Source organism: Lonchura striata, chromosome 14 (assembly GCF_046129695.1).
Source record: "Lonchura striata isolate bLonStr1 chromosome 14, bLonStr1.mat, whole genome shotgun sequence".
Lineage (NCBI taxonomy): Eukaryota > Metazoa > Chordata > Aves > Passeriformes > Estrildidae > Lonchura > Lonchura striata.
The window spans coordinates 4,735,068-4,747,370 of NC_134616.1; the positions used below are offsets into that span (position 1 = coordinate 4,735,068).

At 40.3% G+C, this 12,303-nt stretch overlaps 1 long non-coding RNA gene across 1 annotated transcript in view; it reads left to right on the forward strand.

Annotated features, from left to right (window-relative positions):
- Positions 1 to 9,927: 9,927 nt before the first annotated feature.
- The window catches only part of LOC116183645 (uncharacterized), a 57,366-nt gene continuing 54,990 nt past the window's right edge, over positions 9,928 to 12,303 (forward strand). Inside the window, exon 1 of the long non-coding RNA XR_004148305.2 lies at positions 9,928 to 10,313. This is a non-coding gene — a long non-coding RNA (uncharacterized LOC116183645). The remainder of the gene's footprint in view (positions 10,314 to 12,303) is intronic.

Below are 12,303 nucleotides of genomic sequence, written 5' to 3' on the forward strand. Positions count from 1 at the left end.
TGGCTTTGGAAGCTGACCTGGAAATGGATTCCTGGAGGAAGTGGAGTATTTTACTTGCTTTTAATTTTAATGCAAAGGAGCAGTCTCAGATTTGGCAAAATTGAACAATTTGAGGCTCTTTTATGTTGTTTGGTTGGGTTTTTTGGAGTTTTTTTGGTGTTTTTTTGGTTGGGTTTTAATCTGGGCTCACATGAGGTTTTCTTAAGTGCTTGGATGTGTTTAAATGAACTCTTCCTGCTTCTGCTGTATTAATCAAACTGGGCTGGCATGGCAAAAATCAGTGGCATTGGGAGAAGCAGCCAGTGCATCAAGGGCCAGCTCTTGTTATCAAGTTGTGATTTTTCTTTGGACCTCTTCAGTTTTGCAAACTGTTCATTGATTCTGTTATGGCTGCAGTGTGATAAAGATAATTAATTTGTGTTTTAAGGGTTACAGCTTCTTCTGCTATCCAGCTGCTGCTGGAACTATGTGAATTTACCCTTGGGGAGGGTCAAGTGCAACATGTGGGTCTGCATTTTGCAGAAAACATCATTCAGATTCTATTTGAAAAACCTATTTTTACATTGAATTTGTAATGTAGCTTCTTGCATAAATCCCTGGCTATAATTAGCAGTGTAGTACCACTGCCATACTTAGGAAATCTGGCATAATTTGGAGAATCAGCTGTTTTTTCAGTAAAAAACACGATAAAACTCTTTGTCCTGCCACCAGAACACCTGTGGCAAAGCCTGTGCATCCACAGCAGAGCCTGGTTTTGCTGCAGGAGGCTGATGGAACTTGGCTCAAGTCCCCATTCTTGTAGGACAACCCAAATTCAAGGATTTTGTCCTTTTTCTGGTGCTTTGTTGGTGCAATTAATGGTGTCCTGAGTCTCTGTTGACTCAGGGGTAGTGCCAGGACTCTTCTGAGCCTGACACCTTCAGATTATCCATCTTCTCATCCATCTTTCCCTCAAGCAGCCAGAATCCAGCTGTTGGTTGGGCTTATGATGGCTGCAGCATCACCCACCCTGCAGGCGAGGAAGGGAATATCTGAAGTGTAGATTAATTTGCATTATTCTTGAATAAAAATGCCCACCACTAGAGTTGGTTATGGCACAGTCACTTCCAGTTTCCACCTGAATAATGGGTGCACAAATGTGCATTTTCCTCTAGATAATGGGAAAAACAGGATCTCCATAACCCTGGGCCTCTCAGCAGTTAGATTAATTTGTTTGTGAGACAATGTTTTGTTTTTGAAGCCTTTCACTATGCTGAAAGGACACTGAGAAAGTCTTCACATGATTCTTAAATTTCAATTGAGAAAAAACAAATGTGGCTCTTTTCTGTCAATATTTTCTGTCTCCGTGGGTTTTGTGTTAAACTCCTGTACAGAGGGACTGGGTGTTATTGATAATGTGGGACTGGACTTGGTGGATTTTAATGTCTTTTTTCATGTTTATATGGAACATTTTTGAAGCAGCAATTAAAATAATTAAGGAGGGTGAAGAAATCTTTAGCATGCAACAAAGATTTCTGCAAAATGTTAATTTCTGTCAAATAAGTGAATATATGCACAGATGCCTCCTGACAGAGGCTGTGATTTCTGAGTGCTTTGCATGCCAAATAACTTGTTTACCCCCTCAATGTTTGCCAAGTTTACTGTCAATTTACAAATAATTTCCATTTTGCTGTTTATTCTGCTGCCTTTTGATGGATATGTCTTCCAGACTTTTATCTTGCATGTAGACAAACTAATTAATATTTTCCCTTCAGGCAAATATTTTTTTCTTAGATCTAAATGTGGGTTAGATTCTTCTTCGTTTCCATATGCTTTGTTCTGTCAATCACTTCTCTTCTATGTTACTAAAAATGTACCTTTGTGGATGTCATTTCTCATGTTTTACAGATTTATTTCACCTCCATCTATATGGGAATGTGTGTATGGAGAGAGACATATTTGTTATATATGTGTTCATGTATGTTTAAAAGAAAGAGTGAAAATACTCGCTCTGTGCTAAGATTTGGATCCTAAGACTGAATGAAAATGTATTTTTGTCTCGCCTGTTGCTGCCATTTCCCAGGCTTGACCTCACAGTTTGTGGTTCCTGCTGCCCATATGGCACAGGCAACACTGAGCACGTCTCTTCTGCAGGGTCAGCCCCGGTTCCTGCACATCTTTCTGACCTGGCCCAGCCTTTCCAGCCACACCTAAAATATTTGGGATATCCCATTTCCACCGCCCTACAGCACAGACCACAGTGAGATGAGCAGGATGATGGAGGAGTGGTTCTTGAGCCACTGGGATCCTGCAGGAGAGATTGTGGAACCAGTCATAGAATGGTTTGAGTTGGAGGGAACCTTGAAAAGGAACCTTTGAAGGTCATCTGGTCCAGCCCCCTGCCATGAGCAAGGACATCTCCAACCAGATCAAGTTGCTCTGAGCTGCATCAAACCTGACCTTGGGTGTTCTCAGGGATGGAGAATCCACCACCTCTCCAGACGATCTGTGCCAGAGTTTTACCACCCTTATTGTAAAAACTTCTTCCCCTGGGCTGCACTGGTCAAGCTCTGCCAACTTTAGTGCCCAAAATTCTTCCTAAATCCCCAGCCCCAGAGACCTCCCTCCCACAACGCCCTTCACGAACGTTTAGCTACGTTTAAAGATTTCCGAGAGCTAAATATTGTCATATCCAAAGAACAAGATTTCCACGTACTCCCTGAAGGTTCCACAAAGCTTTGAGGCTGTTTTGGAAGACACAGTGCTGGATTTAAAAAAAAAAAAAATTGTTATCATAAAGCCTGCATGTTACCCACGTTCTGCTGAGAAAAACACAGGTGGTAACCGAGAGCGCAGATATTGTGAACAGATTCTTGCAACTTACCAGTCGTAAAAATATCCTTGCAAAAAAACTACTCCCAACGACTCTGTTTACAGAATGCTTGGTATTTCCTATATCTGGAAATACTCTCGTTGGAGCTCCATATGTCGCAGCCAGTCTGACAAGCTTGCTTTTGAACTGTTTGCAGGTTGCAGTCTGTCTGGAGGGCTGGGTGCTGATGCCTTCAGGTTTTTAGGCCCCGCATTATGGGCATGATTATCTTGTTCACTTTGCAGGCATGGAAAAACGGAGCTGGGATTTAGCAGGATTTGAAGAAACTTCCTAATTATGCCAAGTAGAGAAGTGCCTGAGTGAAATCTCTGCCAGAACCCCAGGTTTTTTATTACTGGTTCTGTTTTAAGTGTATCTCTATAATTTTCTGTGTTTCTGCTTTTGTTTATATCATCGTAGTCAGCAGGACTGCGAGATTAAAAACTGAAATATATTATCTTCGCACATCCTCCAAACCTGTCGAGAAAGGAGGAGAAATTAAACAAGGACAAAAACTCGCAGTGAAGTGAAGCTGTTTCCTTTGAGCTGCCTTATTAACCAGTCAAGTACTTGACTGCCACTGTCAGCGAGATTTCTTTAGAGAAAGAGTGGCATTTTGAAAAATACAAATTCACCGCCTGCACAAGTTAATGAGGCCCTTCAGCAATGTTCATTGATAGTGTAAATTCATCATAATACAGTGCTACAAACCATAAATGGGATCTGCATACAGGAAATCAGCCACTATTAGAAATTTGCCAGACATGGAAAGAAAAAGAAGCCATTGATAAGCAGAAAACTCATCTGAGCCACTCGGTGCTGATGGTGTGCAGCACATCAGCAGTGCCAGAGAGTGCCACGACGAGAACTTATTAAGGTGATTTGAGGTGGCTCATCAAGTAGATTTTGCTCCCCTTTGTTCGTGTTTTATGGGGCTCTCAGCTGCCTCCCTTCCACTCTCCAGTGCTGGGTGAGATAAAGTTTGCTGTGTAAGGACTATCCCTGATATAAAGGGACAAATGTCTCCAAATATGGCCCTTTTCTGTACACACACAGATGTCGTTCTGCTTTTAATTGATTTTCACTTGCATTTGCAAATGAGAGTTTTGCAGACACCAAGTTATCTTCAGAGCTGTACAGGACACCATAAGTGGACAGTAACAAAAATTGGCAACAACCCAGGAATAATATACCAAGGTGATTTCCTGATCTTTGAAATAATTATTGAGCAGTGCTGTTTTGCTGCCCATATCAATCAATAAATCTCTCTACATGCAATACATTCATTATTCTTACCCTTGGTGAATAGTGTCAGTTTAAAAATCTTGGGGACCATTAGGTCAATATTTTAGTGTGATTTGTCTGTTGGCCACTTTCCATCATCCTGCTCAGGAAGCAAATAGAAAATGAATACCTTGCATCATGATCATAAAACAGGCGGCTTCTTGAACAGAAGAGGTGACCAAACTTCTTAAAATTTTGAAGATCATCACCACAGAGGCTGGAGGCTGCCAAATTAAATTAATGAACTGAAAGAAATAAAGCAGACTGGTATGAAAAGGCTTTGAAATATCTGTATCCATCTCCTGTGGTCTTGATTCCAAATATAGAGAGAGATCTGAGGAAAGATTGCATCAGGTTAGATGTTGACAAGTGGAAAAAACTTGTGGAATTGATCCCCTGAGTCCTGACTCCCTACTTTTGGTGGATCTGAACATTGCAGAACCACAGAACGCTGCGGACTAACAAAGGACCATCAGCAGAGGAACCTGAGGAGCTGCAAATTCTGCTTTCCCTCTTCCCACAGTGTCTTTGGTTTCACATGTGAAGACAAGGTGAATGCCATGATCTCTGATCTCTTCCTGCCAGATCTCTGATCTGCTCTCAGACATCACCTGTGGCCTTTCCCAGGGGATAGTTCAGAACTCATTCCCATCCATGGAAACCACGGAGCACAAGTGCCCCTCTCCCAAAGTCACCTGTTTCACTGGGCTGATGTGTTTTTGTCACCAGCTGCACAAGCCACTGGGCAGAGCAGCAGAAACCTAAGCAAACATGTTGTTTTGTAAACAGGAGTAACTATGTTGACTGATAAGTAGGAATAACTGAGCAGAAACAGCACATATTGATGCTTTCTCTGCCCTCTGTCTTTCAAACTCCTTTGGTAGCTCCTCTGTGCTGCTCCTGTCCCCTATCCTGGTGGCAAATTCCTGTGGGCACTTTTGTGAGCCCCTCCAGTGTCTATTTTCTGTGCCTTTTCTATCTTCCCCATGCTGCAAATTATTCAAAGCTGACAGGCTGGAGAGATGCTTCTTGGTCCTCTCCAGCATCCTCCTCCTCTGGTGTTCCTCCTCCCCTCTTCCCTGTTCCAACCCCTCCTCTTTCCTTTCCCCATCTCCCCACCATCAAACTTTGCCCCAGCCTCGATAGCCCCACTCTTCTAAACCACATTTTCTTCTCAGCTCCTGCCAAAGTCCATAGGATTATCTCCAAAGGGGGTTTGGTTTCTAAAAGGGTGGGTTTCAAATAAATTGGAGTGGAGGTTGTTCAGTGCTCTGTGGGCTGTGGGAGATAAAACAGAGAGAGATGTGTTCGTTCCCTTTGCCAGCTACTCCAATCCCCGGCTGATAATTACCAACAATGGATAAAAATGTGCTTGGGATATATCATGAGAAGAAATCATATGGAAATATTAGGCAGCCTATTATTGTAAGGCTCTTGTAAATACTGTTTCATAAGAAGAACCTATCTGAGATGATGTAAAACTTAATATTCCTATTAACAAGACGTACTGTACTATTTCCAATTCATATCAGTGAAAATGCATTTTAAATTACAAAGTACTCATATTTTATCTGAGCCAATGTTCTGATTCATATGTCTCCTCTTTAATCCTATTTTCATTCAAAGTTTCACAATTCACATCTTTTTCCCATTTTCTGTAATACTTTCTGTTTTTTCAAAATGTAATCAAAGCTTGTTAGCTTCTACCCAACCATGTTTGGCTGAATGGGAATATTAATAATACCAGCTATTGATGTCTTTATGTTAAAATTTGATTTATTGAGCAAGTGGCACATAATCTGTGGGGAAAATACCTAGAGATAACACCTTGAGATGATTAATTGTGTTTACAGTGCATTTCTGTAATAATTGTTTACAAGGAAATTTATGCATGAGTTGCTGCCCCAGTTCAAAAGAATAACTCATCAGATTGTCAAGCTCTCTGCTCTTGAGTATTCCAGCTAATTGCTATCTTTGCTAGTTGAGCATCATAAATCCTTCTTCCACAGAGCTGAGAGCAGGATTTTTGGATCCTGCTTTTGCATGCAACCTTTTCATCCCTGGGAACATCAGTTTCCTCCTGCAGGAAAAGAAAAAAGTCTGTAAGGGGGTGATATCGACAGGAGATTGTGACAAGCTGCCCGGTGGCATCGGGTCTGACTTCTGAGAGGAGCTTAGACAATCATGTCTTAAAATCTGTGTTGGGTGAATTTGCCAGGAATGTTACTGATAATGAATAACACACGACGATGTAGACTCAATCTCTAAAAACACTAAATTCCCAGTTCTGCTGCTCCCTACTCTTGTATTTCCTTCTCCTCCACTAGTGCTGCAGGGTAGAGATGGCAGGATGGGTTGGGGAATGGTTCCTTTGCAGCCATCTGTGCTTATTACTGATCTAATAACAACTGCACAGTTCTCCCTTTTGGAATTAAATCCGTCTTTATAAATTCACAGACATAAAAATGCTTTTCTTCTGCACAGATTCATGCATTTTGAGTTTGCTTTTTTTTGTTCTATTTCCAATTTTGCAGTTTAATTATTTCATAACTAACTCTCCTGTAGTTGCAGGAGTGTTATCCAAGCAATATGTTGCCAGGAAGTAGTTGATAATGTTTAATAATTCCTGATTACATTCCTGTTCCAGTCCATGATCATGATTATACAAATGTTTCTGGTGCTGTTTTTCAGTACAAATCCTCCTTTTCAGGTTCTTTCCCCTCCTTGTTGACAGTGTGTTGGTCAGAATACAAGAGAAACCGACCTATTTGCTGGTTTAATTAAAGATGTCAGTGAAATCCTTAAGGTTTGCCTGGGAAGGAGCAGATTTACTTGCTGCTTTTATGCACACAGTGGGATTTAAACATTTTGAGAATTGCTTTGGTGATTTTTCCCAGGAGATAAAGGAATGGATTAAGTGAAGTAGTTTCTGACTATAATTGGTCTGGTTTAAACACTTAAAAATAACTTTAAGAAATAAGAAAACACAAAACAGGTTTTCAAGTAGGGATTTAACTTTTTCTTTTCCCCTCCCCCCCAGCTATGTGTTTATTCCAGCTTTGGTGTCTCATTGTGAACTATCAAAGTGGGCTGGACCTGAGGTGGGATATCTGTTCTCGAAACAGCAGCCCAGGCAGAGGACAGATGTCTGGAGGAGAAGAAACAAAAGGCCTAAATCTGAGGGAACAGCAGGAGGAGAGAAAAAGGAGATGAGAGGGAGGAAAGAAGATAAAAACCAAGAGGCTTTCAGCCTTTGGATCAGTTATTTGCTCTTTGCAAACAAAGTGGGCTGGGAGTGCTTTAAACTTGCCGAGGGTTTGCTGGCAAAGCAGCCCCATCAAAGGCTCCACCTGTTGCTCAGGTGTTCCTGGCACTGCTGCTGCTCCTCTGGATCCAGGCAGGGATACACCCGGGGCACCACAGAAAAGCTGTTCTGTCTCCTTTTCCAGTCAAAAACACCTGGGCTCTCCTCCCTGCCTCGCTTTGTCTCAGCCAGGTGAGCGGCCAACAGCGAGGAATTACTGCCAAATTATTCCTGTCATGGTTGCTTGGAGAGGCAGAGGTGGAGCTGGCATAAATCAGAATATTCACATGGCTAAACCAAGCTTAACTCTGTCCCCCCGATGCCATCAGCTCCTACAGTACCAGCTGCACCGAGTGAAGGCAATAAAACGCCCTGCTGAGCAATCAAAAAATATCAATTTAACACCTAAACTTATGCTTGTGGTCCAGAGAAATGAGGATCACTGCTGTGCCTGTAGTAAAATGGTTCCTATCGAAACTTGGTGATATGGGAATTCTTGAGAGGAGAGTAAAAAAAGCCACCCAAGGCTTTACAAGCAGTTTTGATCCGAAGTAGACGCAATAACACAACACATGAAGCAGAATCTGTAGGAAATATTAGACTAATCTTACAAAATATTCCAACCATGCCTATCAAGGAACATTAATAACAGTGTTATTGACAGAGTATTCATTTGAAGTCATTCTGTTGGATACAATTAACATTTAGATGAGAGACAGTTATAGGTACTCGGATGATATATATGAAAGAAACAATGACTCATCCCTCCAGCAGCATCCGTACCAAACCTCACAGCAGGGAAACTGCATTTCTTCCAGCTTTGAAAAGCTCCCATGGACCTTCCTGAAGAAATCAGCTTGTTCCTCTCAAAGAAATTGCTCTGTTCTGTTTCCTTGTTGAAAGAGGAAATTTCTGTGGAACTTGCCAAGGGCTGGATGAAGGCACACAGGGAAGGGGAAAGGGCTGGGATGGACAGCTCAGGTCTGGAGGACTCTGCTGTGCTCCTCTGCCAGGTTCTTCTTCCTAAAGCTATTTATGTAATTAGATTAATTGTTACATCACCCACAGGAACATCAGCAGCTGATGAATGAACTCTGTGCAGCCAGGGTGAGGGCAGTGATGTAAAAACCAAGAGTACACCATCAATCCTCTCTTGCCAGCACTCCCCAGTATCAAACCAGACTGTCGAGACCTGGATGGAATATGAACAAGGTGTTGGACAGACACATTCCAGCAATGGTTTCCTGAGATTCACAATGTCTCCAATCCAATAATGGGGTTTGGATTGGTCTCACCTGCTTTTAGTTCTTTCAAATGTAGTCTGGGCCTGCTCTTGACTGAGATGAGTTTGGCCTGGGAGCCCTCCATCCTGGACAGCTTCAAGTCCCTTATTTTTGGAAGGCTGAACTGCTTTCTGAACACAAAAGCATCAGTGGCAGCCACCAGCCTTTGTATTAGTGAGATGACACTTTTTTCTTCACATCTGTGCCTGCCTGGAGGTCTCTCCATCCAAGTGGGTTTTGTGCATCTTTAGAAGATGCTTTGGTCAGCCATAAATATGAGAATGATCAGCCATAGTTCAGAAAATCTGGAATTGTGACAGAAATTTCCACCATAAACACTCTCTGCAGCAGCAGGTTGGTAAGTAAGAATATCATAATTTGGTTTAGAGAAAATGGTACTGTAAGGATTAATTGGAAAATATTTTTATATCTTGAACAAAAATTTTAGATGACATGTTGCCATAATAAGTCGACTTGCATGTCTGGAAATGGAGTTATCTCCAACCCTGCTGCCTTAAATCTGCTCCATAATAGCCTGGTAGTAGTTTATTTATATTAATTCCGTACTGTATATTTTGCATTTTTGTGGAAATGCCTAGAGCATGCATATTAAGCAGTTAAGAAAATTGATCTGCTTGAGCAGTGATAACATTTGCAGAATGAAATCCTCACAATTAGAGAGACGTTTGAAGAAACCATGTTAAAAGGTGCTGAAATGTTCTTGAAGAAATGCCACATGTTGCTGCGGGCAGTAATGAAACATTTCCATATAAAGTACTACATAAACACATAGAAAATGTAGACATATGTTAGCAGATTATGGGGTGTGAGAGTGATAGAGTAGTGATGATTATTTGCAAGTGTTAATGTTACCAAAGCTGAAGGTTATCTCCTGGTCCTGGACCCTATATGTAAATAATTATAGCTGGAAATATGCATTTTCAAAGCCATCAAACAAAATATACATCCAGCACTCCTGAAATACTGCAGGGTTTATTGATCTGCAGTGTAGGACAGTAAATTTTAGTAGATTTATGCTCATATTTCGGTGAACATATGGCTTAAGACATGCAAGTTTGGAATAAAGTTATTCATATTACGCACACTTGCACATGGTTCAGGATTTGCAAGTCAGGAAGTGATCAGTATGCAAAAGGTGAAGTCAAATATACATTACCCACACAGAGGGAATTGTCTATGCATAGCACAGAGCTCTTCTACCAGCAAACCAGAGAATTTGGGTCTCTGCATACATCTATCAGATGTCTCCTGTGAAAATGTCCATCTATTATGTAAATAGTCCTGTTCTAAATATCTGTTTGTGTGAGGGTAGCCTATATATTTTCACAGCATGCTGCACCCAAAATAGCACATCAAAAAAAGAAAAAGAACATATAACAATTTAAGATCCAGCAGTCACTTCAGCTTGGGGATATGGTTTTAGTGGACCTTTGGTTGGGGTTTTCTTCCAAGCCTGTCTGAAACCCTTCAAAACCTCGTTTTTTCAGTGGTGGCTTTTACATTTCTCTTTATATAACAAACCTCTGCATTGCTCCTACTCCAGGACCTAAAAGCACAACTGTGAAATCAGGTAAGTTGGTTAAATATTTTTGCTGAGATTCTCGCTGTTGTTTTCCTAACGAGCATTTTCTCACATTCCTTTCTGGCTTTTTTTGTTTCAAAATGTTTGCCTCGAATTAGAAAACAATCTCTGTACTCCAAAGTGGCAAATCACTTGAGACTAGTTTCTGAATAGTGCTGAGAAATCCCTCTTTGCATATCTTTAAAGATGTTGCTCCAAGAAAAACAGGAATTTGTAACTCTAAAGCCTTCATCAGCCTTGTAACTTTGAAATAAATAGTTCTTGAAAGAATTACTACTTGCCAGGCCTTCAGTTGTGTGCACTGAAGCTGTGGAAATTCAAGCTAAATAGATGTTATGATCTTTGTCTATTTAATAGAGCTTGTTTTTTCTTCATCACAGAATTATGTCACTATTTTCCATTGCAGAAAGACCAGAAAGAGAAAAATCAGATCAATTAATGATCCATTTTATCATAAAAATCCTTATATCATTTCTGGGTGCTTATATATTTTACTATGATTGGACTTAAACATTGGTCAAAACCAGCCCCCAGTCATTTCCTTTGGTTCTGGGCCAGGTCTGTTCTTGCACAAACAGAAAAAATATTTAGGTTGATGCAGGATAGATTAATTACAAATTATATTATAATTTATTATATATTATAATCATGGGGGGTCCTTGTATTGGTAAGCAAATGCACCAAGCCATGAAATACCCATTAAAATATTAATTTGCATTTCATACCTTGGTGCATTTGCTTACCAATCCAAGGAGCCCCCATGATTTTTCACTATTAATACACTGTATTTATATGAATTTACAGTGTGCTGTGTTGAAGGCACAGGTGAAGAGTCCAATCTTTGTCTGTGGCTTGGGAGGATGGATCCAATGTTGGCAACATCGATGGAAATTCCAAAGGGAGAGTTGAAGAGATACCTGGGCTGCAAAGAGAGTCTGCAAACAGAATAATCCAGCCCATCTCATTTTCTCTGGGCCCACTTCCCACGAGGGATGGGAGGAAGTGCTGGCATGGGCTCCCCCCAATGAGAGCAATGCCAGGTCCCCAGTGAGATGAAAGAAAAAAGGAATTTCTTCTATTTCATACAGAATTTGCTGATTAATGATGATAGCATATCAACAGTCTGTTAATTTTTAAAATTTAAATAAATTAAATTAAAGATTTACTAAATTTCATGAGTAGAAGCCCTTTTGAAAGGGGGTGCATTAAAATTTGGAAACAAAAGATCACACAAGTGTTTTTTCCAACTATCCCTGTTTTCAGAAACCCATCCATCTCCCTTCCAGAAAGGAGTTAACTTTCAGGATAAGTCTTTTCTTCTTCATTAGCTCTTTATTAGCATTGGGCTAATCAGGTCAGGCAGAATAAAAACTCATCAGAACCATCAGCTAAAGATCAGAGGAAGCCATTTCTCCTTTTGAAAGTTGCATTTCCTATATTTTCTGTCTATTTTCTTAATAATTTTTGTTCCTCCTGTTGTTGTACAGGAACAGATGTGAATGAATTCCCCAAAGAAAATTTGCTCTTACAGCATTCTGGTTCAATTTCTTTGTCCATGCCCATCCCTAAAGATAGTAAACAGATAATATTTATAGGGAGATTTTACGACCTGTTTACTTCAGATCTTTTTCTTATATTTATAAAAAAATGCAGAGAAACCAAACTAAGTGATAAAGCAGCAGCTGGAGGTGCCTTTTTCATTCTGGGCATTCAGTAAATATTGCTCTGCTAGAATAAAAAAAAAAGTAAAATTAAAAAATATTTTTAAAAATCATTGAAATATTAAGAATCATTCTGGTAACAGCTTAGTAGGGTAGATAATATTGGAAGTAATTTTAAAAGCTGTTTTAATTAATATTTTTAATAACATATATAGAGCATATAGTAGCAACATGACTTTTCCGTATTCCCATCGTGATCCAGGCTCTGTAGTGGTTTAAAATGCTGATTTGGAGCTCATGGGTTTGGATTTTTGTGG